General features: G+C 43.8%; 1 long non-coding RNA gene, 2 other non-coding genes and 1 pseudogene across 3 annotated transcripts; 2 read left to right on the top strand and 2 right to left on the bottom strand.

Annotated features, from left to right (window-relative positions):
* Positions 1-914: 914 nt before the first annotated feature.
* Positions 915-2,031, bottom strand: LOC121020967 (MARCKS-related protein-like; annotated as a pseudogene).
* Positions 2,032-4,039: 2,008 nt separating this feature from the next.
* Positions 4,040-4,112, bottom strand: TRNAV-CAC (transfer RNA valine (anticodon CAC)). The gene has a single exon. It is a non-coding gene; the product is annotated as a tRNA-Val (tRNA).
* Positions 4,113-6,311: 2,199 nt separating this feature from the next.
* On the top strand, positions 6,312-6,383 carry TRNAE-UUC (transfer RNA glutamic acid (anticodon UUC)). Its single transcript has one exon. It is a non-coding gene; the product is annotated as a tRNA-Glu (tRNA).
* An 18,122-nt stretch (positions 6,384-24,505) lies between these two features.
* On the top strand, positions 24,506-25,270 carry LOC121021104 (uncharacterized). The gene is made up of 2 exons (XR_005786428.1): positions 24,506-24,705; positions 25,088-25,270. It is a non-coding gene; the product is annotated as an uncharacterized LOC121021104 (long non-coding RNA).
* Positions 25,271-25,643: the final 373 nt, after the last annotated feature.

The raw sequence follows: 25,643 nt of genomic DNA, 5'->3' as shown, positions 1-25,643 counted from the left end.
GCATATATATCTGTAACTTACCACAGTTGCCTTTAAGTGATCTCATATCTCTTCACATTTCTCCTCTGCCAGCCTTTATGCTAGTTTTGTCATGCATTTTACTTTGTGTATGTTATAAACCTCACAATCCATTGTCATTACCTTTGTTTAATCTGTCTCTTGGTATTAGGGATTTAAGTAATAAGAAAAAAATCCTATATTTTCCCATGGAAATATCCTTTCTGTTGTTCTTTATCTCCTTGGGTACATACAGATTCCCATCTAGTATCAGTGTCCTTCCCAGAGGACTTTTTAAACATTTCTTGCAATGTGAATCTGTTGGTGATGAAGTCTTTCAGCATTTGTATGTCTGTAAATGTCATTATTCACTTTCATTTTTGAAAGACTTTGGGGGGGGGGGGGAGGCAAAGAATTCCACCGTTGAATTCCTCCCCCATCCTTTAAAGATGTTGCTCAACTGTCTTTTTTTTTTTTTTTCTAAAGGGACATTTATTCCTTTTCCAAATGTTACAGTAAAACCAGGTGGAAGAGAATGTTTATAACAGTTAGAAAAAAAAAAAGTACAAATCTAGGGTTTGTCCATTAAAAGTTATTTACAACAATGGGAGGGGGAAAAAAGACAACAAAAAGTTGTTTTACATTATAGACCTCCCCCTCCCCCCAAAGCCTAATACTTGCTTACCAAGTCAAAAAAGAGACACAGTCGATTCACAAGCTGGAGTAAGACATTTATAAAAACCTAGACAGGGGCAGTGTCCTCCCCAGCCCAGGTGCCACTAGGCACAGAACAAGAGACTAAAAACTCAACAGGGGTGGGGGGGGGAGGGGGAGGCTGGACACTCAGGGTTTGAGGGTGTAGGCACCCCACATCTGGCTCAGGGATTTGGGAAATAGGGAAAATGTCTTTTCTACTTGGAAAAGAATTGGGGAAGAAAACCAGCAATTGCCTTCTGCAGGGGTGGGGACAGGACAGGTAAGGCCAGGAGCAGGAGCATTTCACATCACTGACCTAACTTGGGAAACTGCAAGGGACCACCTTCAACTGGCCTTAAGAGGAAGGCCAAATGGATGATGGGAGAATCCACAGGAGGGAAAAGGAGAGGGAATGTGGCTGGGAGGGAGCAACAGCCCCTTCCTTTCTGGGCACAGGAAGGCAGTCAGGGGACTTGGTCCAGGCAGTGACCTTACAAGGACAGCACAGTTTTTGCAGCTTAGAGATCACCCACCTGCCCCCACCCAGCTACTCATTCTGCTCGCTGGAGGGTGTAGGGCCACTCTCCCGCCCAGAGGGAGTGGATGGCCCTGCAGCCTGGGCCCCTACCTCTTCTTTGGTGTCTCCTCCCTTGGAGGCAGCACTAGCCTCTGCCCCCTTGGCCTGGGGCTCCTGGCCCTCCGGGGCGGCAACAGCCTTCCCTTCCTGGGCTGTGCCTTCCTCGCCGCAGGCACCGATCTCCCCCTGCTCCTGCTCTTCCTCTGTGGGTGAGGAGGCAGAAGAATCACCCCTACCCTCCTTCCGATTTCTCTTGAAGGACAGACCACTCAATTTGAAAGCCTTCTTGAAAGAAAATTTCTTCTTCTTCTTGGGGGTCTCCTTGACGGGGACATCCGCCTTGACCTCACCGCCCTGGCTAGGGGATGCTGGCTCGATGGCATCGCCAGTGGCCCCGGCTGCTTCCTCTGTTCCGTTCATGGGGGGCAATTCCCCTTCACCCTTGGGGAGAAGTCTCCATTGCTTTTCACGTGGTCATTCTCCATCTGTTGGCCTTAGCAGGGGAAGCGCCTGCTGCCTCCTAGGCGGTCACGTCGCCCCGGGGAGCCTTGGAGCTCTGGCTGCCCATGATGGGGGGAGGTCTGCTGGGGGGCGCCCGGAGCCGCCCCGGGCTCGCGCTGCAGGGGATAGTTCAGCCAGGTCGGCCTGGCCGGCGGAGGGGTGGGGCTCGCGCCTGAGGGGGAGGGGGAGGGGGAGGGGTGGGGGTGGAGAACCGAGCTGCACCCCCTCTCTGCGCCCGACCCGCTAGCTGTGCCCAACACCGCCCAACTCCGCGCCAGAATGCCCTCAACTGTCTTATCATTTCTGCTCGTTCTGATGAGAAGTCTGACATCATCTTTATTTTTTTCTGTATGTACCTTAACCTTAAAACAAAATTGCCAGTTGTTTTACCAGCAAAAGATCAGTTTGTTCAGGAATGGCAGAGAATTACAATCCCAGACAAGCAAGCTAAAGCAAACCCATAGACAAGTGCACAGAACAAAAGAGAGGTATGCTCTTTTATACAGGAAAGCGGGAAGTTGGGAAGACTATTATAAATAACTACTTTGGCTCAAACTAGGAGTTTTAAGTATAGGGGCTTCCCATTGGCTGAGTTGTGACTGTTTCATTGGCTGGGCTGTTGCCAATGAATGAGAAAATGAGAAAAGATGAGAAAAGCCTCTCATCTTTCTGCAGGGTAGTCCACCTTTTACAGTTGGATTTGGAACTGAGAGCAAATGGTAAGGCATGAGAGCCGGCCCCCCCCCCCCCCGTTGAACCTCCCCACTACATTTCAGTAAGGTTTCCCTTAGCGAATTTTCATAGTACCATGTCTTTTTTCCTCTGGCTGCTTTAAAGGTACCCACCCCCCATGGATTTGAGCAATTTAGTTATGATGTAACTTGGTGTGAGTTTTTAAATAGTCCTTGTGTTCTTTCATTGTATCCATTTGGCTCCTTGGGTGGGTGAGCTTATAATTTTCATTATGACTGAGGGGCGCCTACATGGCTCAGTTAAGCCTCTGACTTGGGCTCCGGTCATAATCTCGCCCTCCGTGGGTTCCAGCCCCGCATCAGGCTCTGTGCTGACAGCTCAGAGCCTGGAGCCTGCTTCGGATTCTGTCTCCCTCTCTCTCTGCCGCTCCCCCACTCACACTCTCTCTCTCTCTCTCAAAAAGAAATAAAACATAAAGAATATTAAATTAAAAAAATTTTTCATTATGATTGGAAATTTTTCTCATTGCTTCTTCAAACATTTTTACTTCAAAAAATTTTCTCCTGCAGTCTTTTCAGGGATTCCAATCACTCATATATTAGGCCTTTTAAAGTTGCCCTACTATTCACTGATGCTATGTTAAGTTAGAAGCTTTCTGGGAGCGCCTAGATGGCTCAGTCGGTTGAGCGTCCGACTTGGGCTCTAAGTCATGATCTCGCGGTTTGTGAGGTCCAGCCCCGAGTCTGGCTCTGTGCTGACAGCTGAGCCTGGAGCCTGCTTCGGATCCTGTGTCTCCTCCTCTCTCTGCCCCTCCCATGCTCATGCTCTGTCTCTGTCTCTCAATAATAAACAAACGTTAAGGAAAAAAAAAAAACCTTTAAAAAAAGGTGTTTTTTTTTTTTCTTTGCGTTTCACTTTGGATATTTCCATTGTTCATGGCTTTATGTTCCCTAATATTTTTTTTACACAATGTCTAATCTGCTCTTAATTCCATCTGGTGAATTTATTAACTCAGATGTTATAGTTTCCTCCTTTAACTTTGATTCTGGTCATTTGTGTATGTTCCACATTTCCAATTTAACTCTTTGGGCATATGTAACACATAGTATCTATTTTAAAGTCTTCTCTGCTAGTTTTAACATCTTGTCAGCTCTCGTTCAGTTTCAATTGCTTATTCTCCTTTGGGTTTTGTTTTTCTGCCTCTTGCATGCCTGGCAGACATTGTCACAGTGTACCTTCTTGGATACTGGCTACTTTGGTATTCCTATAAATTTTTTTGAGTTTTGTCCTGGGGCACAGTCAAGGGTGTGGCCTGCTCTCCAAGGTGACTGGGAGCAGACACACAGCGACCAGGCCTGGTAGTCGAGTGCTGAGAAGGCTTTCAGGTGGCGGTGGGACTCCGGCCTTGCTTGTGTTGTTTTTTTGTGTGTTAGTTTTCTAAATGGAAACGCAACAGCGCCCGCCGAGGCCGCCTTGGCTCAAGCCACCGTTCTTTCTGCATTTTAAAGGACAATAGATATATGTGTGGGGGGCGGGGCGGGGGGGAGTGTGGAGGAGGGGGTCGTAAAAGGAGGCTGTTTCCGCCCGGTTTCGAACCGGGGACCTTTCGCGTGTGAGGCGAACGTGATAACCACTACACTACGGAAACGAGGCAGGCGGCCGGGTCTCCGGCTCTAACCCCCAAAAGCGGCATTTCGGCCACACCCGTTGGGCCCGCCGACTTCGCTTGAACTGCCCAAGGCCCTGAAAGCAGCCGCGCCCCTGCGGGCGAGGAGCCCGCGTCCCAGGAGCGGTCCCGGCAAAGGACCCCGCGCCTCCCCTGAGGACGGGACCCTGGCGCCCTCAGCAGCCTAGCCTCGGGAACCGCACCGAACGCAGGGTGTCCGCCTCCAGGACGAGGGGCCCCAGGGCAGACGTCGGGTGCACGCTCTTCCTCCCCCAGCCCTTTGGCTCTGCGCCGCTCCGCGGCCCTCCCGGCAGAGGGGACCTTCCGATTCCTGCCGCCATCGCTTATTCTACTCGGCTCCTTTAGTCCAATATTTTAATCATGCCTGTGTGTTTTAGTCAGTACCGTAGCAAAGGCCACATCTTAGGACATTTGGCTGTTTTGAAATATCGAACACGAATACAGGCCAATCCACGATTCCCGGCCTGGAATGAATTCGTTCGAAGACCACATAGAGTAAGTATAAATCTATTCAGGAGCCAGGGACAGTGCACGCAGATTTCATGATTATTCGATTTCCTCCTCATCCCTCTTGAGATTCGTTTTGAAGAACAGTTTTGTTTTACCTTTCACAATACCTGACACTTCTTTTATTTGCCTTTTATAATTTTCCCGTTCAACAGGTCAAGGAATGCGATTTTTAACCTAGGACAGGTCAAGAGGTAAAGGCGGTTTTCACAGAAAGCATGTGCCTGGAGGGGTTTTCAAGCTCACCTCACAGCAAAATGCTAGCCGACCAATGCTGGGAAAGACTAATGTTCTTTCTTTCTTTGTTTTTCTTTCTTGTCCCTCTCCCCTTTTCTCTTTTTCCTTTAGAAGTACAGCTTAAGTTTGGCGAAGAATATGCCATTTTCTCCAGCGGTTGATCTTAGTGCAATGGTTACCGTGTGGCCTTCTCGCTCAAAGTTCAAGTGCTCCAACCCGAAGGAAGTGCGGGCAGCATACTCACTGGACACCAGCCCACAGTGCTCTGCTTTGTTCTGCTTTGGCTCAAAATGCAGTTAGGGATGCGCCATTGTCACCAGCAACCGGAGGACCTGCTTCCAAAAGATGTGGCCTTCAAAGTAGCTTTCCATCATTGAATTTCTTTAGGTCACCCTCCCCCCTTTCCTTCCCTCCAAATTCTATTTTTCTCCTACCACCCCCAGCCAGGGGAGAGGATTCACTGTCTTTCTGTCGTGTCCGGACCCTCTGTGGTTGTACGTGGACAGGAGGAAGGAGTATTTGAACCTTCCCCTCCAGGAGCAAGACGTGCAGTCGGGGCTGGAGAACCACAAACTAATACACTTGGATCAGCTGGGTTCCCGCAAACCCAGTCGAGCGGTCCTTGGAGCCTCTCTGTTGGCTGAAACGGAAGGCACGTGGGATTCCACACCCCGCAAGAGGAGCTACGCTGAGGGGCCCCGGCCCTAACCCCTTGCCCTCGAGGACAGGCCTGGAAGAGGGACAGAGCCGCCCCCTCACTCCCCCCCGCAACACCACTCCCCCCGAAAAAGAACAACGGCGGCTCAAACCCACGATCCCTAGACTTAGGGATGAGGGAGCCAAGGTGCCAGCGTTAAACTGATCTCCCGCCTGTGTCGGGAGAGTCGTTTGCCCGAATCAGCAAGCCGGTTGTGTGGCTCCGAGACGGCAATTAACAAAAGCAGCAGCAGGATTTTCGGACAAAGCAGGCGTGCGGCGTGTGGCTGGGGGAACGGGGGCGGGGGAGGGGGGGGTGGGCGGGACCCGAGTCCAGTCCAGGGCTGCCGAGCCTGCCTCGAAAGCCGTTTCGGTCCGCGCCGCCTCTGTCGCTGCGTCCCAAACTTTGGGGGGATGTTGGGGACTGCGGGGTCTCACTCTGGGCGCCTCCCCTCCCGCCTCTTCGCGGCGACCTTGTGTCCACACGTAGCCACGGGTGCGGCCTGGACGGGGCGACTTGTGGACCTGGCGGGGCCCCGGGGCGCAACCGCTGTCCCGCACAGTGTAAGGTCTTTCTTGTGGGGCATTTTTTATAGAGGGGAACGGCCTTAGGGGACAATTACTGAGAGGGATGCGCGTCACCCAGAGCAAACAGACGGGAAATAGCCACCGCTTAACGCGGAGAGTACTCATGCTTCTTAAAAAGAAGCGGCTGGCAGCTCCCTGGTGGTCTAGTGGCTAGGATTCGGCGCTTTCACCGCCGCGGCCCGGGTTCGATTCCCGGTCAGGGAAGACCTTTTTCTAATGGTTCTACATGCACGAATCTGGATCTTCATCCCCACGTGGGGGGCGGGCAGAGGCAGGCCTCCGGGTCCAGGCTGTCTCCAGGCTCTGCTGGCAGTTCAGAGCCTGGAGCCTGCTTCAGATTCTGTGTTTCCCTCTCTCTGCTCCTCCCCCGCTTGCACGCTGCCTCGCTCTATCTCTCTCAAAAATAAATAAACATTGAAAGATTTGGTCAAATAGAATTTTAAAAAATGACAGAAAGCAAAGGGCCCTCTATTTCTGAAAGAAAGGCAAGAGAGGAGCCTTGCAGCTTGAGAGGAATGAAAGGGAAAGACAAGGGGGAGGTGGGGAGTCCCACTGCTCTTGGCTTGCAAGGAGCTCTCTCATGCCTCACAGCTGTGCAAGTCCCCAGTTTCTGCAGCTTCCAGAAGCTCCAAGGTCCAAGGGATAAAAACTTTCAATTTGTGCTTTGGTCAAAATCAGGAGTCCCGCCTGAGATGTGGGATTCTGAATCCAGGATGTGAAAATCCTGGGCCCTTCCAGGGGAGAGGCAATAAAGCCCCGAAGCAGGGGCCTCTGGAGAGCTGAGCTCTCATTTGTCTGAAGCTGTCTCAGTTCTTTCTGAAGACTTTGCTCCTGGTATATTATGCATATGAATTTTGCGTATCACATGCCCTAAATTTGACACAGCAGAAAGCTCTGTATTCAGGAAGGGGTGAGGAGCCACTACAGTGGAGAAGTTGCCTTACATGTGAAAAATGAAACTAATAATAACACTGTTAGTTATATTTGAAAGGAAAAAAAATATCCTTTCAGAAACTGAGTAAAAACTGTTTTCTTTGAAAAACTTTATTCTTTTCTGAAGGACCTTGCTTGAAAATGCAAGAAATATAAGAGACCTCATTTGCATCCTTGGACTCCAAAGAACCCTGGAAATAGATTCAAGCTGGCTGAAGGGGGCAAGAAGAGTTGAAAACCGGGTTTGAGCATACCAAGCCTGCCTTCTAAGAAAGCATACACAGTTACAAAGAGCCAAATTCTGGCAATCCAAGAAAACAACTTTGCAAATTCTATCTTTATTTCTAGAGCTCCACATGAAAATATTTCAGTTAAGTCCACCAATACTCCACTCATTAGAGCTTTTCGTTATCCGATTTAAATGATAAAAGCAACGAGAATGAGATCACTGATCAAATGATAGCAAAACCCAACAGTGGAAGGAATCTACCTGAAAAAACTCAAAAGGAAGCCTTTGATTCTAAGTGGGTTTATGCCACCAAGCACTGAGTTTATAGTCCAAGGGACAGGTGACCCTGAAGTCTTTGTGCCATACTCTGGAACATAGAACTAGCTATGGTTGGTGTTTCTTGCTACAACTAGCTGTTGGTGTTTCATCCTATGCCCGTCCAGGGTCCTCTAACTCTGTAAGTCTGGGGAGGCTTTGGACCTTGGAGACGTGACTAGGGAAGTCATATCATGGAACACATTTGGGGGCCTGTGAGAATCCCTGTTAGTTAAGTGATTTCAGGGCTAGCCTGGCAGGCCAACTGTCCTCCCCTAACTTGTTCCTTACCTCCCTCAGAATGAAAGATTCTGCAAATCCCATCTGCAAACTGAGAAGACACCAGAACCCAGTTAAATTTTACTTCCCCTTGCTTGAAGTGAGGTGTCTTGTGGACGCAGAAGCTTCCTTCCAACCAATTTTTACTGCTGTTTCTCCTTAGCCCCATGGTGAATGCAAGAGCTTCAGTTTTTAGCATACTTCCCACAGCTAACTTCACAGCTAACTTCACAGACATCAGCAGTGTCACTTCAGGTTTTTTCTTTGGAGGAAAAGCAAATATTCAAGCATTACTTTTCTAAGCATTTTTTTTCTACAAAAAAGCCCTGGGATTGACAATGAATGCTATCCTTTGAGTTGATTTCTAGCCAGGGAATAAATGTAAACAATATCCCACAAGCTTAAGGGCGACAAGCTCGAAGGACATACTCCAGGGGCAGGAATAACCGAGAATCTGATGAGAGGAAAGTAGAAGGATGGTGAAGCAAGTAAGACAGGACACTGAGGCCTACCAGGTGGTTCAAATCTTGTCTTATTTTGTTGAATAACTTATCAGTGTAAATGCCTGATCCAACAAATGGTCAGGAGGGAGTAAGTTGTGTGTGTGTATGTGAGTGTGTGTATGTGTGTAGGCGTGAGAAAGTCACGTAGCAGAGATGCAATTTGCTGAAGTTCCCAGTCTTATTTCTTTGTGAGGTGCCATTGTTCTATTGTGTTTAACATTGTTGTAGTTGTCATTGTTGTAGTGACATCCTCGGTTAGAACTGAGTTACAATAAGTGAAGTGGTCCTGGAAGAATATGAGCTTAGGTATGGGTTCTGAGAATGTGTTCTGGATTATCTGCTATGGGGTCTTAGACCTGTTTAGATTTGAAGGTATTAAGGACCCTGATGTCACGGAATACTGTCAGTTCATGGCATGCAGTAGCAAAGCATTTACTCAAGAGGCTTTCACTGTTCACTTGCTTGGTTGACCGAAAACTTGCACCAAAAGTGGCCTATTGTAAATGAAGTTTAAACGCCAGAACTTCTTTGGTATATTACAGAGGAAAGTATCCAAAAGCTTAGGGAGATCAGGATACTAGAGAGGATTTATCATGTAAGACAAGCTCACTCACCCCTATCTATATTCTCTGGAAAGGTCGAGAAGAACACACTACTTTCAACAAGGTTGTGAGAAATATATTCAAGAGGGCTGTCTCTGCATCTTCAAAGGACTCTGTAGTGGCTATTTCTTGAAGGACAGTGGGAGCTGCTGCCATTGAACTGTGATTCCTGAAATTAGTGGGGATAATGGAAAGATGGCATTGAGAGGGTCACATGACAATGATAAATCTCTAAAGAAAAAGTGGTCACAGCTAATACAACGGGTAGCAGACCTGAAACACTAATCAGAATGGCTTACCACTCTTTATCATGAACTCATCAGTGTCCCCAGATCTGAAATAGATGGGTAACCTATTAGAATTTTACTTGATCTGTATAAACAGAAATATTTTAGGTCTAGTGAACATAGGTCTGACTTGAGTCACAAAAACCACAAATCCTTAACAAATTCAAAATCATAGAGCCCTTTGAATGAAGGAAAGATAGGTTCCCTCAAGGAAAGATGCTATTTATACAGCTAAAAATTAACACTCTCAGACCTTTAGCCATATAGCATGATCATGCCAGAGTCATCTGAGTAGAATGCTCTAATAGTAAAAGATGAGTTTATAAGAGAATATTTGAAAATTGTGCCATAATAAATATTACTTTATGGTAGCTATTATTGGTTATGTTTAATTGCCAAAAAAATTATATAAAGATTATCATTATGGTTGATTATCATTATCATTAAGGATTATCATTATCATTATCATTATGGTTGATCAGTGAAAATCAGAATGAAGCAAGTTTAGAGTTTGAACATCTGACTGTCATGAGATTTACCTTTACTAGGAAGCACAGAGTAGCTAACGACATATTTAAGCAGCATTTAACAATTTTATAGGAGCATATAATGAAATTCTTTATAGCAGTATTTGGTATTTTTAACTTTAGCCATTTCAGATACGTGGAATGATATCTCATTGCAGTTTTAATTTGCATTTGCCTAATGGCTAGTGATGTAATGGCTTGTCACGTGCTTATTTGCAGTCTTTATATCCTTTCAGGGGAAATATCAGTTTATATCTTTGTTAATTTTCTAATTGGGTTGTTACTTTACTGTTGAGTTTTTTTTTTTTTTTTTTTTATTTTTATTTCTGAGACTGAAGAGACAGAGCATGAGTGGGGGAGGGGCAGAGAGAGAGACACAATCAGAAGCAGGCTCCAGGCTCTGAGCTGTCAGCACAGAGCCTGATGTGGGGCTCAAACTCATGATCTGTGAGATCATGACCACCTGAGCCGGAGTTGGATGCTTAACCGACTGAGCCATCCAGGCGCCCCAAAATTCTTTTTATATTCTAGATACTAGTCTTTCGTGGATATATGGTTTGCAAATATTTTCTCCTTGTCTTTTCATTCTCTTAACAAAGTCTTGTAGAGCAACGGTTTTTAATTTTGATGTGGTCCAATCTATCAATCTTTCCTTTAATGGATCATGCTTTTGGTGCCAACATTTGGTGCCGTAACTCTTTGCCTAGTCCTAAATCCCGAACAGTTTTAAGTTGAAGCTCATTTTTTTTTTTTGCCTATCAATGTCCAATTGCTCCAGTATCATTTGCTGAAAAAGGCTATCCTTCCTCCATGGGATTGCTTTTGCACCTTTATAAAAAAAAATCTGTTGAACGTACGCGTGTGGGTCTATTTTGTGGGTTCTCTATTCTGTTCCATTGATATATCTATGCTTTCACCAACACCACACTGTATTGCTTACTATATATAATAACCCTTAATTTCAGGTAGAGTGATTCCTCTCACTTTATTCTTCTTTTTCAAGATTATATTAGCTGTTGAGAGTCTGTCACTTCCTTATAAGTTTTATAACAAGCTTATCTATGTCTCCAAAAATTTTTGCTGGGATTTTGATAGGAATTGCACTAAACCTATAGGTCAGTTTGGGGAGAGTTGATGTCTTTAATATCTTGAGATGTCCAAACATGGACAGAGTATATCTCTCCATTTATTTAGGTCTTTTTTATTTCTTTCATCAGTATCTTGTCATTTTAAGCACACAAATCCTTTATTTGCTTTGTTAGATTTATACCTTAGTAATTCATTTTCTTTGGAGCAATTGTAAATTATATTGTTTTTAAACTTCAATTAAATTAAATTAAATAATTCCCAAGTACTCATTGTTAGTGTATAGAAATTCAGTTGATTTTTGTATGTTGATCTTTTATCCTGCAATCTTGCTGAACTCATTTATTAGTTCTGGGTTTCTTTTTTTTCCTTGGAATTGTCTACATAGACAGTAATGTCATCTGCAAATAGGGTTAGTTTTATTTCTTCCTTACTAATCTGTATGCCTTTTATTTCTTTATTCTTGCCTTACTGCGGTGGCCAGAACTTGCAGTATGATATTGATTAAAGTCATGAGAATAGACATCATTTTCATGTTCCTAATCTTTGGGGAAAAGCATTCAGTCTTTCACCACCAAGTATAATCTTAGCTGTAGGTTTTTTGTAAATAGTTTTTATTAAATTGAGGAACTGCCTCTCTTGTCCTATTTATCTGAGAGTTTTATTCATGAATGGGTATTGGATTCTGTTGCATACTCTTTCTGCATCAGTTGGTGTAATAGTATGTTGTGTCTTCTTTAGCCTGTTGATATAGTGAAATATGTAGAGGCCGCTTTTAGACAACAGGTGTGTGTGAGCAATGGAATGTAGAAAGAGCCCTCAGTGACTCTCTGGCTGAATACAGACAGGCCCACCACCGGGCAACTCATCTCAACATATCCATAGGCCCTGACTAACCAATGGGCTACTTACAACCAGGCACAGTTCAAAAAAAAAAAAGAGGAAATGCCTTACTCATACTCCTCACCTTCCACATTTAAACACAGCCCCCACCCACTGCCTCATTGCAGACACTCTGCTCTGCTGACCTGTCTGTAGCCCCCTTGTGTATTCAATAAACTTCTCTCCTTCGCTCTGCCTTGGGTGAATCTTTTCACCGCTCAAGCCACCAGCTTCCACTGTAGCAGGATTTTCACACAGAGATGGGACATGGAGGCTCTTCTTTCCAGGAAGCAGTTTTATTCATGCCACCACAGGCTCAGTGGGCTAAGACCCCAAAAAAGCAGAGCCTCAAGTGCAGTGGGGCTTTTATGCAATTTCGACTTCTTTGTCTCCTGTATATGGTGACACATAGAGTCTGATTGGACACAGTCCAAGTTGCAGAGTCTGTTAGAGTTATGCATATGTGTATAGGAGTTCATTGGGCCAAGTTGCATGTTGCCTTCCTTTGTTTTGAGAAGGCCTCCATCACATTCCTTAGGGAGGGGCTCTACCACACCACCTGATGGTCACCCCACACTTGGGGGCCCCCATCCGATTGAAAGACAGACACCATAAACTATATCAATTAAGTTTTTAGTGTTAAGCCAACCTTGCACACTTGGAATAAATCCCACTTTGTCATGGTGTATACTTTTTTTTATACATTGCCGGATTCAATCTGCTAATATTTTGCTGATAATTTTTGCATTTAAGTTCATGAGGGCTATTGGTTTATAGTATTCTTTTGTACTATCTTTGCCTGGTTTAGGTATCAGGGTAATGGTAGACTCATAAAATGAGTTGGAAAGTGTTCCTTCTTCTTGTATATTTCAGATTAGATTGTGTAAAATTGATGAAGTTTTGGGGTGATGGGGGGTTCATGGGATTCAGAGCTGACGGCCAAGAAATAATTCTTGAAGACACCTTTGGTGCAAAAAGGTGATTTATTAAAGCATGGGGACAGCATCCTTGGGCAGACAGAGCTGCGCTGTAAGTATGGGGGCGACCCTTTTATGGAGTGTGGGGAGATGAAGTCAAGAGGAGGTTTCAAGAGATACTTTCACATACTAAAGACTTATTGGAGACCTTGCTGTTGTCAAGCTAAGGTTGTTTTTCCCTCTAGCAAAGCATTAACATTAAGACTGTAGGGAGTTCCTGGACTTTAGTCTATTGATGGGATTGCCTTTTTCTGGTAAACTGGTGGAGACTCTTACCAGTTTTTTGTCATTTCCTGTTTTTGGATAGCCAGGAGAGTCCAAGGAATACCATACCTGTCCCACCTAGTATGTGGCGGGGGAGGGGGAGTGTGCGTGGGGGGTGTTAGCTTCTTCTTTGTCCTAGGTTTGCTTCATGCCCCCTCATCAAAATTCATGTTACTTCTTCTTTAAATGTTTCGTAGACTTTTCTGGTGAAACCATCTGGGCTGGGAGACTTGCTTATGGGGAGTTATTTAATTACAAATTCAATTCTTCAGGGATGCCTGGGTGGCTCATTTGGTTAAGCATCCAGTTCTTGATTTTGGCTCTGGCCTTGATCTCAGCATCATGTCATGAGTTCAAGCCTCATGTTGGGCTCTGTGCTGGGTGTGGAGCCTACTTAGAAAAAGAAAACAAATTCAATTCTTCAATCTTTATAGGATTTTCAGATTGTCTATTTCATCTTGGTTCAGTTTTGCTAGCTTGTGTTTTTTGAAGAATTAGCCCAATACTTCTAAGTTTTCCAAGGTGTTTTTTGTTATTCACAACAAGCCTCTTTCAACCACACCTGAATTTATGTTAATGGAGGGACTTTTGGAAAGCCCCTAAGGATGAGGACTGGTTGCCAGTGGAACTGTGATTAGAAGGTTGGAACTTTCAGTCCTACCCTCCTACCCTTAGGGAGGGGAGAGGGCCTGGAAATTGCCTCAATCACCAATAACCCATAATTTACTCAATCATGCCTACATAATGAAGCCTCCATCAAAAATCCCAGAACCATAGGGCTCTAAGAGCTTCCAGGCTGGCAAACACAGGGAGGTGTTAGGAGAGTGGCAACCCCAGAGAACGTGTGGAAGCTCTGCGCCCCTTTTCATATACCTTGCCCCATGCATCTCTTCCATCTGGTTGTTCCTGAGTTATATTTTGAAATAATAAACAAGTAACCTAGTAAGTAAACTGTTTTCCTAAGTTCTGTTAGACACTCTAGCAAACTAACTTAACCCAAGGAAGGGATTCTGGGAAACTCTGGGTTGTAGCTGGTGGGTCAGAGGCGTGGTTAATAACCTGGACTGGTGATTGGTATCTGAAATGGGAAAGAGACAATCTGAAGGGACTGAACTCTTGTGGGATCGGACACTAACTCCATTAGTCAGTGTCCGAATTGAGTTAAATTGTAAGACACCCAACTGGTGTTGCAGAATTACTGACGTGTGGAAAACTCACATAATCTGGTGTCAGAAATAAATTAGTGTTGTAATACTGAGGCTAGAGGAGACACACCAGGGATGTTTTTCCTTTACAACAAGTTCACTTTGGGTAAGTTACTCTCCTAGCTCTCACTGCTTCACTTAGGATGTTCTTTGAGGAGTCCGATGATGCTACAGGCATTCCTTAGGGTTCCCTGATTTTTTTGAACCCAGCCTGAAGACCATCTTTATTCTTGTCATGTTGGCTACCACATGCTCTGCCATTATCTTGGCTTTCTTCAGATACTTTTCATCCTCCAAATTTGCTGACTTTCTTCCATTTTCTCTCTCAGCTCTGGACTCTCAGGGCATTGGCTCAGCTCAGGCTATTAGAGGAAACACACACTGTAGGGCCCAGGTCGGGTCCCAGCAGCAGTTCCCAGGGCATGTTTAATACACATTACAGTTCCCCACGGACTCAGAGAAAACTGAGTGGGAGAAGACCTCGAAGAGCTAGAACAATAACCTTATTTTACTGACGAGGAAACAGGCCCAGAGACTAAGAGATCTTCCCAAACTCCCCCACCACTAAATGGCATCAGAATCACCACACAAACCTTGGCCTCAAGCTTCTCTGTCCAAACAATATAACACACCTCCCAGGAACCCACATCTAAATTTCAGGGGACCTTGGAACAAACATAGGTATTTCCACTGTTAAAACAAAGAGCCTTTCCTGGGACATATTTTAAAATGTTTATTTTTGAGAGAGACAGAGACACAGTGTGAATGGGGAAGGGGCGGAGAGAAAGGGAAACAGAATCCAGAGCAGGCTCCAGGCTCTGAGCTGTCAGCACAGAGCCTGACACAGGGCTCGAACTCACACACCGCAAGATCACGACCTGAGCCAAAGTTGGACACTTAACCAACTGAGCCACCCAGGGGCCCCTCCTGGGGCATTTTTAAAATCACACTTCTATAGTCCTATTATTTATACTCAGTCAATTTTCAGTTGTGGCTGACACAATGGGATGAAGGAACACAAGTATTAAGTAAAACTTATCACAGTCATAATTAAAATGTATTGATGTGATTATCTATAAAATACTGGGCTCCTGTGCCAGGAAACCATCTTCCTGAGAGCAGGCACTCTGTCTGCCTTGTTTATCCAATCTCCCCAGTGCCTCCACAAGAAACTGCCAGATAAAACATTGTTGTAAATAGTTGTTGAATGTATAAGTAACAGTTACCAGGAATAACTAACTCTTACGGATATTGTCCACAAATCCCATCCTGGGTCTGTGCTGAAGAAATAAAAGCACAGCCTTGGGAAAAGCAGTCTAAGATGTGAATACCAGCTTCATCACATATCGCATATGCTTTTGTAAGGGCTAAACTGTAGCGTAAGGCTAACGCTTAGCTTGAAAAATAACAACTTTGTTCTGACACTGAAGGCCAAAAGATAACAGCCTTGCTTTTACTCTTGTAAATCATACTTCATACTCTTGTGAATCAGGCTTTACCAATGAAGGAAACAAAAGCTCAAAAAAAGAGCATCAGAGACAAGGTCAAGGAGATCCACTGGTTACAACTTAGCGACAGAAAGTCTAAAATAATCACCTCATTCAATAACTGTTTCTGACTCATCTGGCAACTGTTTCTAACTCATCTGGGAACTGTTTCTCTGTTCTGTTCCCAGATAATGATAAAACGATGTGATCGGCTTTAAAAACTCTGTACCCCGGCTGTTCGGAGCCACACTCTTATCAAGAGTGTTGGTCCCAGTCAGTCGGCCTTGCCTCTCGTTGTAATAAACTTTGTTGTGACTGTCACTGGTACCCGTAGCATTCTGTTTCAGGAGTCGTGTGGATGCAACACTTTAGTGGATGATTTCACTATCCTCTTTTTTTAAAATGGTTTTATTATTTTTGAGAGAGAAAGAGAGAGAGAAACAGAGTGTGAGCAGGGGAAGGGAAGAGAGAGACACACACAGAATCTGAGGCAGGCTCCAGGCTCTGAGCTGTCTGCACAGAGTCCGACGCAGGGCTCAAACTCATGAACCTAAGCTGAGCTGAGACCATGACCTGAGCTGAAGTAGGATATTAAACCGACTGAGCCACCCAGGTGCCCCTTCACTATCCTCTTTGAGCTTATTCTGCTTACATAGAGCAGGAAAGAACAGAGAAAGAATAGAGAAGGAAAAATAAATAAATAAATTTAATTAAATAAAAATAAAATAGAAGGAAGCATTAACCAGGAGAGTTTCTGGATGTTCAAATTAACGTCAGTAGAGAAAGCTCCCAATCCCAGCATAATAGTCATTGGTGTGCTTATTAAAAATATCTGGGGGAATATGTGAAAAACTCACAGCTAATATTATACTCATTGGTGAAAACTGAGAGCTTTTCCTCTAAGATCAGGAACAAGACGAGGATGTCCAGTCTTACCACCTTTTTTTTTTTTTTTTTTTGAGAGAGGGAGAGAGAGAGAGAGAGAGAGAGAGAGAGAGAGAGAATCTTAAGCAGGCCCCACACTCAGCATGCAGCCCAATGTGGGGCTTGATCCTATGACCCTGGGATCACAACCTGAGCTGAAATCAAGAGTCAGATGTTCAATCGAGTGAGCCATCCAGGCACCCCTATTACCGCTTTTACTCGACACAGTCCTGGAAGTCATAGCCACAGCAATCAGACAAGAAAAAGACATAAAACCCATCCAAATTGGTCAGGAAGGAGTAAAATTTTCACTATTTGCAGATTACATGATACTATATATAGAAATCCCTAAAGATTCCACCAAAAACCCATCAGAATTCATACATGAATTCAGTAAAGTTATAGGATACAAAATTAATATACAGCAATCTGTTGCATTTCTATACACTAATAGTGAAGCAGCAGAAAGAGAAATTAAGAAAACAATTCCTCTTACACTGTTGGTGGGAATACAACTTGGGCAACGACACTGGAAAATAGTGTGGAAGCTTCCTCAGAAAGTTAAAGATAGAGCTACCCTATGACCCAGCAATTGCACTACTAGGTATTTATCCAAAGGAAACAAAAATACTGATTCTAAGGGGCACATGTACTCCAGTGTTTATAGCAGCACTATCAACAATAGCCAAATTATGGAAAGAGCCCAAATTTCCATCAACTGATGAATGTATAAAGAAGATGTGGTATATATATATATATATATATATATACACACACACACACATACATTCAGTCATCAAAAAGAATGAAATCTTGACATTTGCAATGATGTGGATGAAACTAGAGTGTATGCTAAGCGAAATAAGTCAATCAGCCATAATTCCACATATGACTTCACTCATATGTGGCATTTAAGAAACAAAGCAGGATGAACATAGGGGAAGGGAAGGAAAAATAAAATAAGATAAAAACAGAGAGGGAGGCAAACCCAAAGAGACTCTTCACTATAGAGAACAAATGGAGGGTTGCTGGAGGGGCGATGGGTGATGGGATGGGCTAATTTGGTGACAGGCATTAAGGAGGGCACTTGTTGGGATGAGCACTGGATGTGATGTGTAAGTGATGAATCACTAGACGCTACTCCTGAAACCAATACTACGCTATATGTTAACTAACTTGAATTTAAATAAAATCTTGGAAGAAAAAAAATTCCATTTACAGTTGCATCAAAAAGAATAAATATACCTAGGAATAAACTTAATCAAGGAGGTAAAAGACCTGTACTCCAAAAACTATAAAATGTTGATGGAAGAAGTTGAAGATGACACAAATAAATGGGAAAAAATCCCATGCTCATGGATTGGAAGAACAAATATTGTTAAAATGTCTCTAGTACTCAGAGAAATCTACAGATTTAATGTAATCCTTATCAAAACACCAACAACATTTTTCACAGAACTAGAATGAATAATCCTAAAATTTTTATGGAACCCAAAAGACCCCAAATACCCAAAGCAATTTTGAAAAAGAATAAAATTGGAGGTATTGCAATCCCAGATTTCAAGATATACTACAAAGCTATAGTAACCAAAATAGTATGGTACTGGAATAAAAATAGACACATAGAGCAATATAACAGGATAGAGAGTCTAGAAATAAACTTATGCTTTACTTATGGTCAAGTAATCTACAACAAAGAAGGCAAGAATATACAAGGGAAAAAAACATTCTCTTCAATAAATGGTGTTGGGAAAATTGGACAGTTACATGCAAAAGAATGAAACTGGACCACTTTCTTATGCCATGTACAAAAATAAACTCAAAATGGATTAAAGGCCTAAGTGTGAGACTTGAAACCATAAAATTCCTAGAAGAAAACATAGGCAGTGACCCCTTTGACATCAGATGTAGAAATATTTTTCTAGATATGTCTCCTTTAGCAAGGGAAACAAAAGCAAAATTAAACTATTGGGACTACACCAAAATAAAAAGCTTTTACGCAGTGAAGGAAATCATCAACAAAACAAAATGACAATCTACTGAATGGGAGAAAATATTTTGCAAATTATGTATCCAATAAGGAGCTTAATATTGATAATATATAAAGAACTTATACAACTCAACACCAAAAAGCCAAATAATCAAATTAAAAAAGGCAGAGGATATGAATAGTCATTTTTCTAAAGATGGCCAACAGACACATGAAAAGATACTCAACTTCACTCACTATCAGGGAAATGCAAATCAAAATCAAAATGAGATATCACCTCACACTCGTCAGAATGGCTAAAATGAAAAACACAAGAACTAACAAGGGTTGGCGAGGGAGGATGTGGAGAAAAAGGAACCCTAGTGTGTGGTTGATGGAAATGTAAGCTGGTACAGCTACTGTGGAAAACAGCATGGAAATTCCTCAAAATTTAAAAATAGAACTACCAATATGATCTAATAATTCCACTACTGGGTATTTACTCAAAGAAAACAAAAGCACTGATTTGAAAAGATATGCACCCCTATGTTTATTGCAGTACTATTTATAATAGCCAAATTATGGAAGCAGCCCAGGTGTCCATCCACAGAGGAATGGAGAAAGAAGATGTGGTACAGGGGTGCCTGGGTGGTTCATCGGTTGAACATTTGACTCTTGCTTTCGGCTCAGGTCATAATCTCAGGGTCATGGGATTGAGCCCTGTGTGTGGCTCTGTGCTGAGCACTGAATGTGGAGCCTGCTTAGGATTCTCTGCCTCTACCCCTCTCCCTGACTATTGCGCTTTCTCTCTCTCTCTCTCTGTCTCTCAAAAAAAAAAAAAAAAAAAAGATATGGTATATATATACAATGGAATATTACTCAGCCTTAAAAAGAACAAAATCTTGCCATTTGCAAAAACATGGGATGGAGCTACAGGATATAATGCTAAGTGCAATAAATCAGAGGAAGACAAATACCATATGATTTCACTCATATGTGGAATTTAGGAAACAAAACAAACAGAAAAACGAAGACTCTTTTTTAAAAAAAATTCTTTAATTTTTTATTTATTTTTTAGAGAGATAGATCACAAGCACGGAGGGGCAGAGAGAGCGGGAGACATAGAATCTGAAGCAGGCTCCAGGCTCTGAGCTGTTAGCACAGAGCCCGACGCAGGGCTTGAACTCACAGACTGTGAGATGCTTAACTGACTGAACCACCCAGGCGCCCCCCCAAAAACCCAGATTCTTAACTATAGAGAACAAACTGGCAATTGCTAGAGGGATGGTGGGTGGGGGGATGGGTCAAGTAGGTAAAGGGGATTGAGAGTACACATATCGTGATGAGCACTGAGAAATGTATAGAATTGTTGAATCATTATATCGTACACCTGAAATTAACATAATACTGTACTTTAATTATACTTGAATTTACAAAAATAGCTGGGTATAGAGCCTGAGAAACCACATTTGATACAAATTCCCCAGATTTTCATGCAAAGGAAAAACCCCATTAAGCAAACAACTTGAGGTGATGACCCCCAAAGCCCTAACTGCAGTAAGAGTGACTCAGCTGAAGCAGGCAAGTCCTTTGTTCGTGGTGGTCTTTCAATGGTAGTGTCCCTGTTTGTAGGAAAGAGCGTTCCACCTGATTTGGGAAACAAAGGAAAACACTGCTTCCCTAGTATGGGTCTTTGGCTCCTTCCGTTCCATTTTTTTTTCCTTCTGCTCTGTTAGGTGATCTCAGCTCTCATATGGATCATTTCTTCATGAAGTCTTCTGTTATTGTCTTCTCTTGGTGAAAGAGAGAACAGAGATTAGTCTGGATCTCCATAGTTCTAGGCTTTTTGCTAAGTCACCTCGGTGGGCTGAAAGAAATCATGATTGATAAAAGTCAGGTCAAAAAAGAGGATCCCAGAGGAACATGAGATCGTTAGAGCAACCCCTCATGGGAGATAGAACAATGGCATGGTTAATGTCAGATCTATTCAGATGGGGAGGACTTATCAACTAACTATGCAGAGGATGCTGTGAGAGGAGGATGAGGACCATCCAGAGGAATGTGAGACCAAAGAAAAAATGGATTAAATGAAGATAGAAACAAATGGGTTTTTAATTGGGTGGGGAGGAGGATATTTACTGTTGAGATAGAGTCTCTGGAGAATCCTATCTGTAGTCAGAAGCTTCATTAGCACCCAGGACAATTAAGAGGGCTTGATTACGGAGCAGGAGCCTCAACAGCCAGAGCTTAGAGCCTGAGGCACTGCTTGCAGTCCAAGCTCCAACAAAATTGCCAGTTAATTGGCGTTACAAGCACAGAAGTAGAATATAAGGAGAGCTTCCTATCCAGGGAGGTTCTTTCCTTTGGCTGTCTAGCCAAGCCAACACCCAGTGCAACGGCTCTAAAAGTGTACACTCTGGGCTTTGCTTATTTTAATAGCCATCTGCAGTCTTCTGGTACCTTTCTGCCCAAACTGCCAACCAACCACCTTAAAAAATCTACAATACTACTGCTTGTTCAATCCTCTATATACAAGTACAATATCTTTCACCTCCTCCCCTCCATTTTCGAGGACTGATATAAAGTCATCCCTCATTCTCTCTTAACCAAAACAGATTTTATGGCTTTTTCCTCCGATAAAAAATTAGAGAGTTTTAGATATTTCTTCTTCTTCTTTGAGTCCTCTCCAGTTTTTAAATTTTCACACTCTTCAAAAAAATACTAAAACATAAATGTAATATTCTACTTAATGATGACTAATTAATCCAGTAAAAGGTTTTATCCCCCTGACTTTTGATATTCTTCTTGATATACTCCAATACCATTGTCCTTTTCCTCACAGTGGGCTATATTGATGTTTCATTTAAATTGAGGTCAGTTTTGACCTTCTAATGTCTCACTTCCCACTACCACTTCTGCCTGTGGGATGCTTTTGTGTTTGCTTTGTTTTTTTGTTTGCATGGATGTTATTCTTATACTTGTTGGTTTTACATTTCATTTTGGCTGTCTAAGGTCACTTTACAATTAATCTCCTTTAAGATAGTGGCGGTCACCCATTTTGATGACGACCTGCGCATCTGATGACATTCTTTTATTCTTTTATTCAGGTCACCAATACACCGAACGTGACAGGGCTCAGGAGGAATCTTGACTGATTTGCTGGAGGGAGGTTGCCACAAAGCCCCTGGATGTGGTCCAAGAATGTTACCTTTCTATAGAGCATGGTAAAATCTGGCCCTTGGGTATTTGGGGCGTAACCCATGATCTGCATGTGAGTGGCGTTTAGTGATGTTGCCACTGAGCTTGTCAAGGGATGCTCAAGTGTGGCAGGGGAAGGACTTATCTGACCCACCTTGTCTCTCCGTTCTAACTGAGGTTGAAGCCTGAGACTGAGGAGGATGTCCTGGAGTAACCATCTGTCTCTGTGGCTCTGCTGCTAGACTGTTGGTACCACATGTTTGATCCTGAGTGCCTCCACACGTGCAGCAAAATGATTTTTAAAAAGCGAAGTCAGAAAGACGAGGGAAAATCACTTTTGAAAGTTGTGCCTTGGGGCGCCTGGGTGGCGCAGTCGGTTAGGCGTCTGACTTCAGCCAGGTCACAATCTCGCGGTCCGGGAGTTCGAGCCCCGCGTCGGGCTCTGGGCTGATGGCTCAGAGCCTGGAGCCTGTTTCCGATTCTGTGTCTCCCTCTCTCTCTGCCCCTCCCCCATTCATGCTCTGTCTCTCTCTGTCCCAAAAATAATAAATAAAACGTTGAAAAAAAATTAAAAAAAAAAAAAAAAAAAGAAAGTTGTGCCTTACTCTACCCTGCTCCACATCTAGCTATGCCGTGCTATTGCATTGTGAAATGTCTCAAACACATTTCTGAACTCTCTTCTCCAGTAACAATGGGACCTGCCATTGTGTTGGAAAAAGACATTTTTTTTTAAATGTTTATTCATTTTTGAGAGAGAGAGTATGAGCAGGGGAGGGGCAGAGAGAGAGAGAGAGAGAGAGAGAGAGGGATAGAGGATCTGAAATATAGAGGATCTGAGCTGATAGTAGCAAGCCTGGTGGGGGGCTTGAACTTGTGAACAATGAGATCATGACCCAAGCCAAAGTCAGATGCTCAACCGACTGAGCCACCCAGGTGCCCCTAAACATTAACTCATTTAAAACTCCTACTAACTTTGAGGAAGTGTTATTATTGCATCTAGTTTATCAGAAAAGAAGCTGAAGATTACGGAGGCCAAATAATGTATTTGCTCAGGTGCTCAGGTTTTGAGGGTGCCACAGGAAATTGCACCCAGACTACTTACCTCTAAATACTAAGGAACATCCCCTGCCCAGAAGATAATGTCTTCCTTTAATGATGACTGCCAATTTTTTAAGTACTCTTTGTATACATGCTATTGAATTCTATCAACTGAAAGTAGATTAGGATTTTTAAAATATTCTTTATATTTAATCTGATAGAATATTAATATCGGAATTACACCAAAACCATCTTCACAAACTCTCCCATTTTAAGATGAAAGAATATAGGTTTGGGACGCCTGGGTGGCGCAGTCGGTTAAGCGTCCGACTTCAGCCAGGTCACGATCTCGCGGTCCGTGAGTTCGAGCCCTGCGTCGGGCTCTGGGCTGATGGCTCAGAGCCTGGAGCCTGTTTCCGATTCTGTGTCTCCCTCTCTCTCTGCCCCTCGCCCGTTCATGCTCTGTCTCTCTCTGTCCCCAAAAATAAATAAATGTTGAAAAAAAAAATTAAAAAAAAAAAAAGAATATAGGTTTGATTTTTTTTCCCAGTGGCAAATAATGGGTTTTTTTTTTGATAATATAGTAGAAATTCTTGATTATAAAAGTAGCATAGTAGATGATCAGCAATCACATAAGGTCGTTTAACATTTGTATTTAATGTTCGATTACAAATAGTATTGCCAGCTCTAAGCTCAGCTGATCCCCCTGATGATGAGGTGACTTTATGAGTCAGTTTGCTTAAGGCTCAGAGCCAGTGGGTGGTGGTCGCGTTACGAGGGTATTTAGACAGACTCAGAGCCCGGCTCCCTGATACTTTGTCTCTTCGTCACTTATGCTGGAGTTACTCCTATTCTAGCAACAACAGCCATTAGTGACCAGGCCACATCCCAAATGGCTGTGTTTTAGAATCGGCATCTGTTCATCCTTTGAGTCCCTCTCTCATTCAAGATTGTCACTGAAACCAGAGGAAAAGGAACAGAGAGACCTATTCACAAGGGCAGAAGTAGGCCTAGTTAGGGTAACAAACTTCAGTGAGGAGGACTTAAAGCTTTTCAAACATAAGAAGTGATGTTCATGCAGGAATTTAGGGGGGGACCAGATGCTAGCTATGGATCTTGAGAAGAGAAAAGACTTCTGGGAAGAAAGGAGAGAGCCTGTGTTGAGGATGTGAGATGTGTTGGTTTTGAAGCTGCTGTCTGTTGGGGCGCCTGGGTGGCTGTTGGCTCATCTGACTTCAGCTCAGGTCATGATCTCAGGATTCATAAGTTTGAGCCCCGTGTCAGGCTCTGTGCTGACAACTCGGAGACCGGAGCCTGCTTCAGATTCTGTGTCTCCCTCTCTCTGCCCCTCCCCTGCTCACATACTCTCTTTCTCTCTCTCTCTCTCAAAAGTAAACATACAATGAATTTGAAGCTACTGTATGTCAGCTTCAAACACTGATTTCCTGAGTACCTACAAACCAGCTCTCTCCCATTTGAGTCTGCTAATGGGAGCACTAGAAGGCAGGAAAATGAGAAGGATTTGCTTCTTCCTGTTTGCTCACTGTTCCTTTTCTACATCACTTCAGCAATAGTGCTTCATCTTGGCAGTTGTTTCCAGTAGTTACAGTTGGCCCCAGATTCTAGTGTTTTCCTCCTATTCCCAGAAGGATTTTCAGTGTGCCCCTTCAGAGATATCCGTGCCAGCAGCCCTGTGCCTCCTGTTCTGAGTCCTGGCGGCAAACGGGTGCCTCTTCAGAGCTCTTGCAGCAGTGTGGCGATGTCCCCTCTGGATCTTAGTGCTGCAAGGGTCTTGTTTAGACTCTGGAGGTTCTACCAAAGGTGGGCTTCCCCTTCTCCTCAGCTGCGAGCTTTGCAGGGTCCCTCCTTCGAATTCCTGAGGAGCCAGCATCAGCCAGGTACTGAGCCTCCTCCCAAAGGTTTGGGTCCTGATTCTGGGGGCTTTGTCCCCTCTGATTGCCTGAGGTAACAGCAATGGCTAGACGGCAGCTTCACCTCACAGCTCCAGGTTCCAGCTTCACGGGGCCTCTCTTCCAAGCGTCCAGACTTTACAATCCCCTTATATATATTCTTTCTGGTTTTCCGGCCCTAGGTATGGGAGCTATTTCCTGCTCTTTCTAGCTATGTTAATTTGGTGTTGGCTTTTTGAATGTTGAGCCTCCAATATCTGTTGAATTCATTCCACGTGGTTTCTGTTTCCCAGAGAGCTGCTCATCTCAGTAGTCAATGCCTGGGCCAAAGCTGTGCGACTCGAAGAATGATCACCTGACCTGAGCTCCTCCCATCGGATCGTTTAGCTATCTCCTACTTTCTTACGTAGGAAAAGGAGCATCCTCAGGAAACCTCATCCACCGCATGGTTTTCCAAGATAGCTATCACTGGGGGAGAACAAAACCACGCTATTTCTGCAGGAGAACAGACAATGACAATCCACGTTCTATTTTTGACAGTCCAGAGTGCTACATGTGTGGTCAGTCTCGAAGTGACTATTATACAGCACTGGGCGAGTGGGGATGCCTATGTGCCCTCCCTGGGTCTGGGTGCTTCTGTGAGTGCTCCAGGATCACTGTCCTTGACTTGAGCTCTCAGGGCTGGGGCATTGACTCTAAGCTGGAAAGGTAAGCCAGCAGGCCCTCTTTGGTGATGGGTGAGAGCGTGTCCATCTAGGCTGCCAAATTCTGAGATTCGACAAGGGCTTGCTCTTAATGTTACATCTGCTGGCCCATAAATGCTCACACCCCAGCTTTGGGGCAGTGGTT

Source organism: Herpailurus yagouaroundi, unplaced genomic scaffold (assembly GCF_014898765.1).
Source record: "Herpailurus yagouaroundi ecotype Mexico unplaced genomic scaffold, PumYag 254, whole genome shotgun sequence".
Classification (NCBI taxonomy): domain Eukaryota; kingdom Metazoa; phylum Chordata; class Mammalia; order Carnivora; family Felidae; genus Herpailurus; species Herpailurus yagouaroundi.
This window is presented reverse-complemented; position numbering and strand designations above follow the sequence as displayed.